The sequence below is a fragment of the Typopeltis vanoorti genome, chromosome 9 (genome assembly GCF_054136105.1).
Source record: "Typopeltis vanoorti isolate ZY-2024b chromosome 9, IOZ_Tvanoo_1.0, whole genome shotgun sequence".
NCBI classification, from domain to species: Eukaryota; Metazoa; Arthropoda; class Arachnida; order Uropygi; family Thelyphonidae; genus Typopeltis; species Typopeltis vanoorti.
Window position 1 is genome coordinate 1,111,903 of NC_143557.1, and position 16,013 is coordinate 1,127,915.

Genomic DNA, 16,013 nt, shown 5'->3' on the forward strand with positions numbered 1-16,013 from the left:
ATATTCATTTTCTTTGTGTAACTTTCTACATCGAGTACAAAACACTTGAAAAACCAATTTTCAAACATGCTAGCTGTAACCTGCTGAAGGGTATTTCCCCTAATATAAATTCGCTACTTATAACTACATGCACGATACGGACAGACGCAAATTTAGCGAAGATAAAATTTGATTTTTAAGTTGTGCGGTGAAAAATATATGAAAATATAAAGGGTTATTACAATTTGTAGGCCTTGTTATATGTTAAACCACGTTGTAGAAGTACCGTGTTATACGAGGGTTACATGTATATAATTATTATTTTATAATAATTACTATAAAATAATTATTATTATTTTTTACATGTACATAATTATTATTTTTTTTTAATATGGCCACATCTGAACTACTATGCACAGATTTGATTACCTAATTTCGGACCTCTGAGTGGATGACAGAAACATATGCATTACTAAAGGTTTTTTAAGTTGCAGATGTTTGTCAACATATGACCAGAAAGGGGAGAACAATTGGGCCACATCTAGAACAACCCTTATTTCTTTTAAAAGGAAAAACAATCTCATTATAATTCAAGGAGACAGGGATGCCCAGTTCAAGTTCGGAACAAAAAAACAAAAATGTATATATTAAAGAAATTCAACCTATTAAACTGCATGCAATTTACAAAAAAAAAAAAACACTTTCAACCAAAAGTAATATATTGGTTTAATAAGATGGTTAATGGCTTCCCAAATAGCCAACATTGTTCTATCACCTGCATAATAGGAATTTGTATTCATATTATCAAGTTTGTCACCAAACCTAGAGATGCAATTTTCATAAATCTGTGTGGAGATCTTTTCCGAAGCAAGCTGACTCCAACTTGAATGTCTGGGTGTTCCAAAGTCTGGTAGCCTTGGTTGCACACCTTTTGGTCCAAGGCACCAGATAAGTGCAGAAATGAGCAGCCTCCTCATGGCATACCCTGGACACCTCCAGGTGACTAACTGGCTCATTACGCTACTCCTCCCATCTTGGGTTAGCACTCCGGGATGGGTTAATTTCCTGACTTGCAATAATCAAGAAAAGGGTTTGACTCTGATTGGTTATATCCAGGAAACCTGAAATTGATTCCGATGTTCGGGACTTATTTGATGACATGCCTGTTTCCCGTCCCTTTAATGTTTCTAATCGCCGTAGATGTGCCTACAAGAATGATAATCAACTATTTTCTACTGGTAGAAGTCATCATTGTTCCAGAAGGTCAGCAATTTCGGACATTCATCATTTTATCTGCCCTGAATGTAATCATGCCTTTACTTCTGCTGTTGGACTTGAAGTTCAGAGGAGGAGCATATTCTTGCTGCCCATGAAGTTCGTTTGGTGGCAGCAGGTGTTAGGAACTTAAATGAGGCTTTGGCTGATGCGCTGCCTCATCATACTTTTCATGCTATTAAAAGTCATTGAAAGCTGCAGATTAACAAGACAAACAGCTTGTTAATGAGCTTAAAGAACTTTCTAAGGAATGGAGAGATGGGTAATATCTCCATACCTCCCACCTCGCCTTCAGTTCCCACTCAACATCAAGTTGATTTTCAACAACCAGGTTTAGCAACAAGGCTCTGATTTCCAAGTTAGACCAGCTTTAGACCATCAACCTTTAGCAGAATATAATCATACAACTTTTAAAGACATTATTCGAGCTCATCTTAATGGGCATGATATCACCAGCAAACTTCAGGATTATCTCCAAAATGTATTTTCTGAGCAGCAGCATCAGTCTTGACAACCAAGACATCCCCAGCCTCAAAGTCCGCCTTTCATGTAGGAGACTGAGAAAGAGAGTTTATGCAGAAATGCAAGTCTTATATAAGAAGAATCACTAGATGTGTGCAAAGACTATATTAGATGGGGCATCTCCACCCCTCTAAAGGACATCACAAAGATTTTGTGGAATTTTGGAGTACTGTCTTCTTCACTCCACCACTGCATTTACCTGATCAAGCCCAGCCTTGTGTGCTTGGGTCTGTCCCTGAATCAGCCATTTATTCTCCCGTATCGTATGAAGGAATTGTATCAGCTTTACCCCCCCCCCCTAGTAATTCAGCTTCTGGCCCTGATGGCTTTCCACTGTCACAAGGAAAGTGCCCATTCAGATACCTCTGAACATTTTCCTATCAACTAAAGTTATTCCACCTTCTTTACAGAACTCAAGAACTATATTTATCCCAAAGAAGGATACAGCTAGAGCTGCAGATTACAGGCCTATTACAGTTTCTCATGTTCTTAGTCTTTATCATAAAGTGTTAGTCAAGAGACTGCAAAAATATATTCAATATAACATTCGGCAGAGAGACTTTGTCCATTTGGATGGCAGTGTTGAGAATATCTATATTCTTTCTGCCCTCCTTTCCAATTCCCTCTGTTGTCTTATGCCTTTGTTTATGGCTTCCTATGTTTCTCTTCTTGCTATTTTAAGAGAACTATCTATTGCAGGCTGTCCAGATTCTTTTCTTTCATGTGTTTTAGAGTTATACTCTAATAATTCTCTAACATTAATATAGGGGCCTGTGCAACTTCTAGTCCTGCAGTTCAGGATGTTCGCCAAGGTGACCCTCCATTCCCTCTTTTCTTCAACTGCATTATTGACGAGTTTCTTCATTCTCTACCTAACCATATTGGTTAATCTCTTGATGCTTCTTCTTTTAATGCTATAGTCTCTGCTGATGACTTTATTCTCATGGCCTCCACTAAGGTTGGCCTGCCAGGCAATAGCCTTCTTGCATGTTAGTGGTCTTACCATAAATGTGGAAAAGTCCTGCTCATTAGCACTTGTACCTTCGGGGTATGACAAGAAGCTGAAGGTTAAAAATATTGAGTTTTCCCTGCATGATAGGCAATTGCCTTATTGTCCTGGAGGAATGGAGATACCTTGGTATCTTCTTTATGCCAAAAGAACAGTCTTCCATTCCTTTCTCTTTAGAAAATGCTTTGTCATCTTTAAGAAAAGCTCCTCTCGAACCCCAGCAAAGGCTTTTCTTCTTTTCAAATTATTTACTCCCTAGATACTATCATAAGCTGATAATCGGGTGTACCTATGTCTCAGTACTGTCTCATATGGATAGGGCTATTCGCTCTGCCATTCATTAATGGCTTAGGCTTCCTTTAGATACTCTGTTGCCTATTTTCATAACATGGTGAAGGAAGGTGGATTTGGTATCCTTTCCCTCCGCTGGCTTATCCCACCTCCATTATAAAAGAATTAAGAAATTAGAAATATCCACTTCTCAAATTTGCAGAGATGCATTTCATTGTCTTACTATCCAGAAAGACTTTCAGCATACTACAGGGTTGACCAAGTATTAAGGTCAACTGATAGAGACTGAATCGGCAGAGCATAAGAAATAGTCTACACAGCTATATAGCTCTGTCGATGGTGCATCACATTATGGATCTAATCTAGTGCCTCCCCCATCATTAATGGGTATAGGAAGGTACTAGACTCCTACCTGGTGACGAATTTCACTTAATCAGGGCTAGGATCAATGAATGCTCTGCCCAGAAAGTCCCACACAACCCATGGTGGCAGTAGCTATAGGGCAGGTTGCCACTACACTGAAACCCTTTCTCATATTGCCCAATGTTGTTTTCGAACTCATGGTATTCGGATGAAGCAGCATGATGCTATGGTCTACATATTAAATAACCAGTTGAAAAACAAAGGTTGGGGGAGTGTGGTTGAACTGCACTATAGGACTATAGCTGGTATTAGAAAGCCCAATTTAATTGCAAAGAAGGATGAAAGAGTTTGGGTTATTGATGCACAGAGAGTGGGTACTGGGCACCCACTTGTCAGTCACAGGAACAAGGTCTCATATTATGAGCAGAATATAGATCTTGCTCGACAGATTGAAGAGGAGTTTGGGACAGCTCCTCATTTCACTAGTGCTACCATCTCCCTTTGTGGTGTATGGTGCAAGGAGAGTTACAAAGACTTTACTCCTATAGGCATTACTTCGGCAGACATTAAGATCTTGTCGCTTAGAGCTTTGCAGGGCACACTGGTGGCTTGGTGTCACCACCAAAAAATGCCTTCTAGAATATCTCATATTGTCTTAAGATAGATCTTGATGTATGTTGGCTTATAGTCTAACAGAGCAGCCTTTGCTCTGGTAGACCATAATATGAAACACTGCATTTCAGTGTGAAGTTCTATAAAATAAAATATATCAAATCCAATGGCAGCAACTATGGGAGATTTGTTGTTGTGGAGGACTACCAAGAGATTATCAAAAAAGAATACATCCTGGATGAAATAATAATTATTTCAAGAAATACAGGAAAACTTTAATGACTCCAAAGATTCTGAACTGTTGCACTCTCTTCACAAAGCCAGTCAAATGAAAAGACAAACGAAACAAGGCTTTGAACACCAGCTTAGTCTATTGCTCTCTTCTTCCATTTTGGAGGAAAAGGGCTTTAGGTAACCTAGAAAATAAAATTACTGAGCACAGTGAGTTGAACATGCACGAAGATATCTCCCACACAGCTAATCATAGAATGAAATCAGCACACAACCTGCCTAGGGAACTGCTTTGCAAATGTTGCAAGAAGTCTTTAATATCACATCAGCCCGGAAAATACACTGGCAGAAACATATCTGTAACTTACGTTACTCTTCCTGATCCAACTGCAAAATTAAAGGTTTTTGAACTTCCAAAACAGCTGTGTGATTTACACTTTACTGGGTCAGGACAGGACATGGGATATGCAAATAGCTGCTAAATGAATGGAAATAGACTTACTATAGTACGAATGCAGCAACTTATCCCAGATCATTAACTATATACTCTACCATACTTAGCATAGACCATTAACTATTTAGTGGTGATGACAAACAACTTAAATAGTGAGACAAAGAATGTGGACAGTGATTTGAAGACTTTGTTGCAGAAGGTGAAGGATAATAGTGTCAATGGAAAGTGATCAGTCTGTTGCCCAGATATGATAATAGTGAACTAAAAAGGAGAGCAATGATACTGAATAACAATATGGCTGAAAACTGTGTCAGGCAAAGGGTGTTCAATTTGCAAATGTATAGAATGTTGAAGGAAAGTTAAAATTGTTTATAGGTAATGGACTGTATTTGAATGAGTTTGGTGCTGAACATCTGGAGTGACTATTGTTTGCTAAGAGCACACAGGGTCCATATAAAATTAGCACGGCTAATTAATCTTTTACCTAGCCTGACCTCTTGTGGAAAAACTAAATTAAACATATTAAATTTAAAAACAAAAAAAAAATTGTAAACAGATTAAAAAAATTAAATTTCAAACAGATAAGTATAAAAATAAATTAAAAATTCCAATTAAATTAAAATAAATAAAAAATAGACACATACAATATTTTTAAACAATAAATAAATTAAAAACAGAACTACATTAAACATTTCTAAAGTCCTCTTGTATTGAGATTTTCTTCTGGGCTTGTTCTGGCTGCTATATGGGTTGCAGATGGGTCCTCCGCATTCTTGGAATGATTAATCCATTATTTTTATTCAGGTTTGGATAGTGTTTTAGCATTTCAGAGGCTTCTTTGAATTTTTTCTCAAACACAGAGCATTAACAATTTGCTCAAATGAACAAGCTCTAAAACAAGAATTCGAAATCATTAACCATACATTTGTAAAAAAATGGCTACAATAAAAAAACAGTTACAAGATCCTCCGTAAAAATACCGCTAAAACCAAAAAAATTACAAGAATGCCATAGCCATACCTTATGTTCGAGGCATTTCAGAAAAAAATAGACAGAGCACTACATAAATACAACATCAAGGCTGCCTTCAAACCCCTGACAAAATTAAAAAACTTACTCAGTTCTTCCAAAGATCCTCTTCCATACCTGGCCCACCCAGGGGTTTACAAAATCCAATACATGTAACCTATCATACATAGGGGAAACAGGACGCACGATCCTAATCAGAAAAGACGAACACAGACAACACATTAAATACCTCCATTTTGGTAAAACAGACTTATCAGATGGTTCTAGAAAAATCCGCAGTAAACATTTTTGCTGTAGGAAAATTTGCCATAAACATTTACGGTGCATGACATTTTGCATTAATTTTTGTAAATAATAAATGGACGTTAAAGGATATTATAAAATCATTAAAAAGGCAAAACTTTATTAAGATGCATGTCAGTGATACATAACTAACATAACGGAATCATTTAAAATCGTGCAAATTAAAAGAGATGCTGCGTAAATAATTAACTTTTTGCTGTGGATCATCAATTCAACAAATCCATCAGTAACATCGCTCACCAGAAGAAATGCTAATGCTGTGAAGCATTTAATTTTTGTGTTGAATTCAGCATCTGTTTGATAGCATAACTTCAAACCAATGACAACAATTTTGCAATAAAGATTTTGGGCCATATGAAATAAACAACTTGATAGTTGCTTTCTCGAAGTCAACTATTAATGTTTTGGGATCTAATGATGAATGTAAGCCCTTTAAGGGCACTGAATAATCTGCTGTAAGTTAATTCTGATTTGCCAGGAAGCAAAGCAAAAAGCCGCCATGGAATCCTTAGGGGGTCTCATGCCAGTCCCAAGCCTGGATAAAGGAGAGTTGGTAAGATGAGTGTCGATGCTCTGACTGTAAAGAAAAAAAACATGATTTTTATCTGATGCCTATATGATCAACAGGTACAACATGCCAGCTCGGATGTCACCCAGATCAACAAGGTCAGTGACACCAATTGAGCAATCAGAGTGTAATCGAAAAGTGGGATACCGAAAGGAAACAGAAACTAACAGAACTATTATCAGTAGGAACATGGAATGTATGGACACTTTGGATGTCAGGAAAACTAGAATTACTTCGCGAGGAAATGAAGAGATATCAGTGTGATATACTGGGTCTGGCGGAGATGCAATGGACATCATCAAGAGAGATAAATGGATGCAAAGTCATATGGTCAGGGCACCAAGTACATCAAGTACATTACACCAAGCACAAAGCAGGAGTTAGCTTCCTTCTTAACAAAAGAGGTAGAGAGACACTATTAGGCTACAAACCAGTCAATGAACAACTCATAGCAGCAAGATTTCAAGCAAAACCATTTAATATATCAATAGTCCAGATATATGCACCCACATCTGACAACACATACGAGGATATTGACTTATTTTACAAAGATCTGACAGAAACGATAGAAACAATACTTAAGCAAGAAGTACAAAAAAACAAAAACACACATACCTCTTTGTTGATTTTCAGAAGGCATTTGAACAGTATCGACGAGAGTGTGACATTAGTAGTGCTAGAATCCTATGGAATTGATAGAAAACTAATAGCTATATAAAAGATGTGTATACGAATGCAGTTGCAGCAGTTAGAATAGGTGATGATTTGGAGAAATGGTTTAGAATAGCAGAGGAACTAGATAGGGGGGGCCCAATATCACCAAGCATTTTCATTGCACATTTAGAAAGAGAAATGTATAAAATGAAGGAAGATGAAAAGGAATATCAGTGCATGGGATGAGAATTAACAATATGAGATTTGCAAATGATGTTATTATTGAAGAAGACAAACGAGAGCAACAAAAATCATTGAAACAGTTAAATGAAGAAGGGAAGAGATTTGGACTTGTTATGAACCTGGAAAAAGCAAAGACAGGATTGCAAAGCGAAGAACAAATCTGAAGGCCATGGATAACATCTGGAAAAGTAAAGTGATCAGTCTGTAAACAAAACTAAGAGTACTGGAAACATGCATCTTCAGTGGTGTACTGTATGGATCTGAAATGTGGGTAATAAATAAGGAACCAAGAAAAAGAATTTTGGGATTTGAAAGAACTTGTTACAGGAAGATCCTAAGAATAGAATGAGTACATAAAATCACAAATGAAGAGCACTATCTGAAGATACAACCAAAGGAGAATCTAATACAGAAGATTATAAAATGGAAGTTGCAATTATTTGGACACATCTGTAGAATGAGTGAGGATCAGAAGATAAAGACATTTATGTTTGGCATTATGGATGGTGTAAAAAGAAGAGGTAGACCATACAGAGAATGGATAAATGATATAAAGGTCTTGTGTGGAATGGTGTATAGAAAAGGCAACACTGTCACTGGACAAAGAAAGGTGGAAGAAGAAGATAGTGGAGGAGGCATCAGACACCAATGGGCAGTGAGCCCATGGTTCGTGATGATGATAAAAGCAAAAAGACATGGAATGCTAATACTTCCTATTACTATATGTAGCCTGAATAACTGATAATATATATTTGGGCTGCATTTAAAAGTACCGTCACATGCCCAATCCTTATTATTTTCAAGGACATCTAATCCCGCTTGTTTACCAAACAGTTAAATTCTCTCATCTTCATCTTCACCACCATCGTATAATAAAAACTGCTCACCATTTTCTAGAAATTTATACTCATCTGGAATTATATATCCACTTCTTTCAGCTGGAATAGGGGGGTGCTTGACCTTTCTTTTGCCTCCATCTAATATTACAACACAAATTTGCTATAGATGACATCAGAGATGAAGTGTTGTTATCTAAATATGATGAAATATTGGCAATTAAAGACCAAGAAGAGATTTGTGAACTAGTAGCTGATGAATTTAAGTTTGCAATTGCTTGATAAACTTAAATTCATTGTTTATCATTGTTTAGATTTCCAGAGTTGAGAAGGGTGACAAATTTCGCCAAATGTTTTACATAACAGTTAGTGCATAAAAATATTTATCAAAGGAAACACACAAGCAGACTATCAGTTAGAAAGCTTAATTTTAAAGAAATTACCTTCTTCTAACTAGTTGGTTGATAAGGTCACCATTGTCGAAAACGTCTTACAGCAAAAATGTTTACAGCAAATTTTCTGGCCAAGCTATCAGACCACTCACTCCAAACATTCCATAGAATTGACTGGAAAGGCACAAAGTCCCTACACCACACCAAAACCTGGTTTGAGAGAAAATTCAAAAGAGCCAATGAAATGCTAAAACACTATCTAAACCTGAACAAAAATGACGGATTAATCATTCGAAGAATGTGGAGGACCTATCTGCAACCCGATAGCAACCAGAACAAGCCCGGAAGAAAATCTCAATATGAGAACACTTCAGAAATGTTTAATGTAGTCCTGTCTTTAATTTATTTATTGTTTAAAAATATTGTATGTGTTCATTTTTTACTTATTTTAATTTAATATGATTAATTTAGTTTTTCACAAGAGGTGAGGCTAGGTAAAAGATTAATAAGCAGTTAGATTCATTTTACCTTTGTAAAGTGCAGTAGCATGTAGTTTGGATCTTATACATATGTATTTTCCTGATAATGACCTCAATACAGAGGTCGAAACACTGAAAGTCACTTTCCTAATATTAACTAAAGTAATTATTTTAACACGTGTTGTGTCTCCATAATTTCTTAACTATGAATGCTGACCACCGTGTAACCTTAAAAGAAAGGAAGGAAAGGATAATCCAAGGGAATTTTTCTGCTATGTGGCAAGCAAGAGGAAAAATAATAATGGCAGGTTGACACTGGTAGGTAATTATGGCAGCAGAATGGCCATTGCAAATGATATAATGGAATTATTTAATGAACACTTCATCAGTGTATATCAGTGTTGCTTGGGTTAGATGTTAATAAAGCTGTGGGAATGGATGACATATCTCTATGTACTTTTAAGGAATGCCCAAAAGAGTTAGCTATGCCCTTGACCTGGTTATTTGATGAAAGTCTTGAAGTGGAGAAGGTTCAAAAGGAGTGGAAAGAAGGCAAACTGTGTGGTTCAAAATGCAAAATTCACAAGCATGGTTCTAGGACAGAAGCTTTCAATTATAGACCAGCCTATATATCTGCAGTTGTGCTCAAAGTATTGGAGAAAATGATTAAGAATAGAATACAGGATTGGGCTGATGAACATAGGATTCTCTATGATGGTCAGCACAGGTTTGTGAAGGGCAGGTCTTGTTTTAGCAATCTACTTAAATTTTATAAGGGATATCCATATACATGACTTTGCAAAGGCATTTGATAGATTACTTCATGACACACTGGTGTATATGGCTGCAGAAGATGGAATCAAATAGAAGATTGGTTGTTTGTATGATACCAACAAGTAGCACTGATGGAGTAGTGTCTCAGAAAAGGAAGATGACCAGTGGGTTGCCTCAGGATTCTGTTCATAGGCCTCTACTGTTTAACTTATTTATTAATGATATTTCATGTGAATTGACTGGGGGAATCTTCAAATGTTTGCTGATGATGCAAAGTTAGGTAAAATTATCAGAAGCATTGCTGATGTTAATTCTCTACACGAAAATTTGAATAGACTTTAAGCTAGGATGGAGGAGTGGGGTTATAGTTTTAATATTAATAAATGCAAGGTGCTTCACTTTGAGGTGAGGAGATATAAGGCTTTTGATGGAGCTGTGCTTCAGTAAATGGATGAGATTCAAGATCTTAGAGTGATGGTAGAAAGTGAACTAAAGTTCTGAAGGCACATTGCAATTGTTGCAAAGATCACATATATTGCATTGCTGCTATAATAAGAAATACGTGTAGGGATAGATGGTGGTACTTCTGTATAGGGCATTGGTCAGACCATACATGGGCTATTGTGCTCAAGTTTGGGTGCCGTTTTCATTGTGATGTCAAATCACTAGAGAGTATCCAAAGATGAGTGACCAAAGTGATATCAGGACTCTGGATTGTTGGTTATGAAGACTAGATGAGGGAATGTAGGTTTCTGAATTTAGTGGATAGGAGGAAAAGTGGAGATATGATGAGATGTTTAAGTTGGGTAAGAGATACCAGATTAATAGAAAACAAATTATATAAAAAAAAAGGACAGTAAGATGGGAAGAATGAGAGGTCATCCCTTCACAGGATAAAGCATCTTTATGCTATGAACAAGGGTGTGAGGACTAGATGTTTTACATTGAGAGTTGTTAGTAAGTGGAATGCATTGCCAGTGCACACTGTGAATGCAGGGAGTGTAAGTGATTTCAAGGTTCAATATGATAGACATGATACTGATTGAGTGGTTCTCCCACAATGAGTCTACTGACTCCATGGAGGTTACTGTAGTAGTAGTAGTAAAAATAATATTGTTAATGACTTCGCTTGTGTTCTTTCAGCAAATTATATGGACTTTTTTGATATTATTATTATTATTTTATGTCATCTCCATGGAATCTGCAGATTCATCATGGGAGAGCCAAATTAACCATTATACAGTCAAATTCTATCATACCTCTCCTTGAATCCATTCACTGTCAGGGAACTCACAACCAATTCTGGCAATCCATTTCGCTCACTCACCACTCTCCATGTCCACGCGGTTAGCTTAGTGGCTTTGCGCTTCGCAACCATATGCCTGGGGAAGGGGTGTCCTAGGTTCAATTCCTGTCAACGACGTGAGGAGCTCAAGGATCTTCCTCAGCCATAGCCAAGTTAGCCAGTCTTGGGCGTGGACAGCAGGGTTTTTTTCCGCCAGTTTATCTGGTGTTTTTTCATCCCGCAAGCAGGCAAACTGGTCCGAGGATACACATGGGTTACAGTCAGGAATACTGACCCAGCCATAGGTCTGATTCGTCAGCCTATGCTGGTTCCACAGCCCAGATAAAATTTGGGGGGGAACTAGATGGTACCGTGAAATCCCGTATAAAGGGGAATGCTGTATCATCACAAGGAATTTATTTTAATTTACCACTCTCCATGCAAAAAATCTGGTCTGTACACCCCCTACTAACCACGCTTTTACACAACTTCCATGGATGGCCCATAGATCTCTGACTATTTATCACATATTGAAAAATTTTACTTGCATCAATTTTATAAAACTCGTTTAATATCTTAAAAGTTTCTATCATGTCTCCTCTTTTCCACCTATCAACTAAACTTTGTAACCCATAAATCTTCAATCTATCCTCGTAGGGAGTATTCCACAGACTTGTCCATCTTGGTCACTTGCCTCTGAATCCTCTCTACCACCTTCTGATCCCCAATAAACTCAGGTGACCAAATCTGTGCACAGTAGTCAAGATATGGCTGAATCATAGCTTTATAAAGAGGGATAATAACTTCTTTATCTTTACTTGTTAGCATGTTTTCCAACATCCAAGTAACTGGAGCTTGGAGTTATTCTACCAACTTTTTGCAATGTGCCCTCTGAACTTCAACTCTTTATCCACCATTATCCCCAAGTCCCTAGCCTCATCAATTCCCTGCAATCCAATACCATCAATATGATACACCATATGCAATATTTTCAACCTAAAGTGCGTAACCTTACATTTTGCAACATCAAATTAACAATCATTATCTTTTGCCTACAATGCCAATTTATTCAAATCATCCTGTATGATATCTAAATCACCTTTATGAACTATAAAATTAAAACTATTAATTAAGTTAAATTAAAACTATAATATTAAAACCAGAACTTTATTGTGCATTCAGATGTTAATTTTAAACTATGATACCTTACCTTTTCTATTTCCTCCTGTTTATTCTCTTATCCCTTTCTATATGTACATCATTTAATAAATAAATAAGATGGTATCATACCCTGTATGGGTCTGACTACTATTATATTATAAATATGATAAATAATAATTATTATTATTATTCTAGCAGGTTCAAATTTGACAGTCTTTTCCTTGCAACACGAAATGATATGAAACTGTTTGAGCCTTAACCACTCTGATTGTATGCCATTCTTAACCGCTCTGATTGGGAAGTGATTAATATCAATTGTGGCCTTGCAAGAAGACTTGAATAAATTGAGTGATTGGGCAAGCAAATGGGGATGTGAGTTCAATGTTGCAAAATGTAAGGTTTTAAAATTTGGAAAACAAAGATGGGATGCAATATTTATGCTTGGTGAGAATATATTGTTGGAGGTAGAGGAAATAAGAGATCTGGGGGTGATAGTGGATAAGGATCTAAAATTTAGGGGACACATCGCCAAAATTGTGAAGACAACACAAAGACTTCTGCGAATGATGCAGAGGACACTGACGTGTAGAAGTAGGGAGATTCTTTTTCCATTGTATAAGGCTTTGATTAGGCCACACATGGACTATTGTGCCCAGATTTGGTCACCAAGTTTTCAGAAGGATGAAGAGATGTTGGAAAGGGTCCAAAGGCGACTGACTAAGGTAGTTTCTGACCTCTGGAATGTCGAGTATGAGGAATGATTGAGAAGATGTAATTTGCAGAGTCTGGTGGACAGGAGGAAGAGGGGAGATATGATAGAAACCTACAAGTTGGTAGGTTGTTATAAGATCAATGGTGGAGAAGTTCTACAGAGAATAGTGGGAGATCAGGGGAGAACCAGAGGTCATCCCTGGAAACTGTATAAAGAGGGTGTGAGTAGGGGAGTGAGAAGCAGGTTTTTTTCGTGCAGAGTTGTGAATGATTGGAATGCCTTGCCTGAGAGTGTGGTATCTGCAAGGAGTTTGAGTGTGTTTAAGACACGGTATGATGAGATGTATGTGTGATAAAAGGACCTCCCAGATGAGTCTTTGACTCCATGAGGTCTGTTTAATAATAATATTATTATCATATAATGTTTATTATTATTATTATTTTATTTTTTATCTTTGCAACTTTTACAATTGTTCCTTTGAACTCTAATAGTGTAATCCTATCACCTCAGCTGTGACTGAAACATGTTTCACGACTCATTCTCATGATTCATGTTTTTGAACATATAATAGTTACTGGTTGTCTCCCTGATGATATACATGTTATACTGGATAAACGTTTTGCAGTTTTTGAATGAAATAATTCTTTTTTTTTTTTTAACATTTGTAGGCCATGAAAGTTTCTATACATATGTCTGGTGCGCATGTTCATTAAAACTAATGATTATTTTCATGTGAATCCTACCCACAAAAAAATTGGTAAACCCATCATACATATTACTGTGGGTTTGCTATAAATTATGTAGCATGCTAACTCTGCTTTAGAGACAACACACATTTAATTTTTCCATTCCAGTTCAGGCCTCCAAATAAGTAGGGTGATCTCATTATACTAGGTGATAAATTCTTCTGCCATGCACTAAAAATGTTCAAACATCCAAGCCCACAGTGGGACTGACTGGCTATTGGATGGAGACAGTGGATACATTATCCACTCAGTCACCTAGGCCAGTTGAAAATCTGGAATGACCTACTCTGGGGACCATGAAACTATTTCATCACTCTTGAGGCTACCCTATGTTCTTACAGTGAACATAGGGTAGCCTCAAGAGTGATGAAATTCATCTACCACCTAAAATTACGCATTTGTTTGACATAATGATGCAAGCTAAGAGACCTGAAACAATTTTATATTTGTTTCAGGTCCCTTGGTTTTAGAAAAAAAATTGAAAAATAAAAAAATTCAGTACATTAGTGGGTTTCCTAGGCTGTATGATAAAGAATATTCCAGTGTGTTGCTTCCAAAGTTCTACTTATAAATTTGCCTGAATATTCCATATATACCCTTTTTGGCTTTCAGTGGTAAATCTCCTGTTCATATTAGTAATGAGCTTAAAAACAAGATTTCTGATGTGTTATTTTTATAACATTCTGATGATTTCTAATATCACCTTTCAACATTTTAATATAGATCCACTCTCTTTTTTACAACATTCCACTAGCTGAGAGAACAGCAAACAGATAGATTAATGAAACAGTGATGGCTTCTCTGATCTCACTTAGTGTCGCTAACTATTACATGACATTTTGAATAAAACATCTTAAATAATACTGCTACTCTCCATTCTCCCACAGAGTTCTGCTAATGGATGATGTTTTTGAAGTTCAAAGCTTTTTTCCAAGCAATAATGAGCTTAAAAACAAGATTTCTGATGTGTTATTTTTTATAACATTCTGATGATTTCTAATATCACCTTTCAACATTTTAATACAGATCCACTCTCTTTTTTTACAACATTCCACTAGTTGAGAGAACAGCAATCAGATAGATTAATGAAACAGTGATGGCTTCTCTGATCTCACTTAGTGTCGCTAACTATCACATGGCATTTTGAATAAAACATCTTAAATACTGCTACTCTCCATTCTCCCACAGAGTTCTGCTAATGGATGATGTTTTTGAAGTTCAAAGCTTTTTTCCAAGCAAAACTGGAAGTTTTCCTCCAAATAACAGGATAAATCAAAGAACAGTTTGAAGCAGAAATCAACAGTTGTTCCTTAGAATAATATGCAGGAAAGTGCAGAAATTTGCATGTTAACAATAACTAATAATAACAAGGCAAGTCGATTAGAATATAAGAAAAATGAAGTAATATGGTATGGTGATTTCATAATCAAATCTACAGTTCACAATGGGATCACTACATCAAGTTACCCTGGTGCTGAAATAAAGGATGTGAAAAATGCAACTAAGAAACAGAAAAGCTAAGTAAGAGTTGGTAGTGCTTATAGACACAGATGATTTAAGTAGAGATAAATACAGCATGAAAGAGTATATGAAAGAAATGTTGGGAAACGTAGAAAGAAAAGTGAGAGTGAAAATTGTTCGTTTATTACCAAGATATGACAGTAATGAGTTAACAAGGAGGGCTATGATAGCATATGATTCAATGTGTAGGTGTAGAAGATATAGATGTCAGTACTACAACAACCAGATGCATGGTGCAAAAATTGCATGTGGTCAACAGTGTGAATTTTACTAAGACAGTTGGCTGTCGTAAGTGTAACATGTAAGCATGGACAAATCTGGTACATATGTTTATCAAGACAATAAACAGGTGAACAATAAAACAAAAAGACAAACAAAGATTAATAACAGCAGAAATGAGGTTTATGAGAAAAACTACAAAGTATACCGTATTTGATCACAAAAGAAACGAAGAAATTATGAAAGAATTAAACCAAGAACCAGTAATAGAAAAAATTAAAAAATATAAATATAAATGGATGGAACACATTCAAAGAATGAAAACAGAAAGATTACCAAAACAAGCCTTAAAGTA

General features: G+C 36.4%; 1 protein-coding gene across 1 annotated transcript in view; it reads right to left on the minus strand.

The window, feature by feature from the left end:
* Positions 1–16,013, minus strand: part of LOC150102843 (uncharacterized) — an 836,492-nt gene that overhangs the window by 122,390 nt on the left and 698,089 nt on the right. The window lies entirely within an intron of this gene.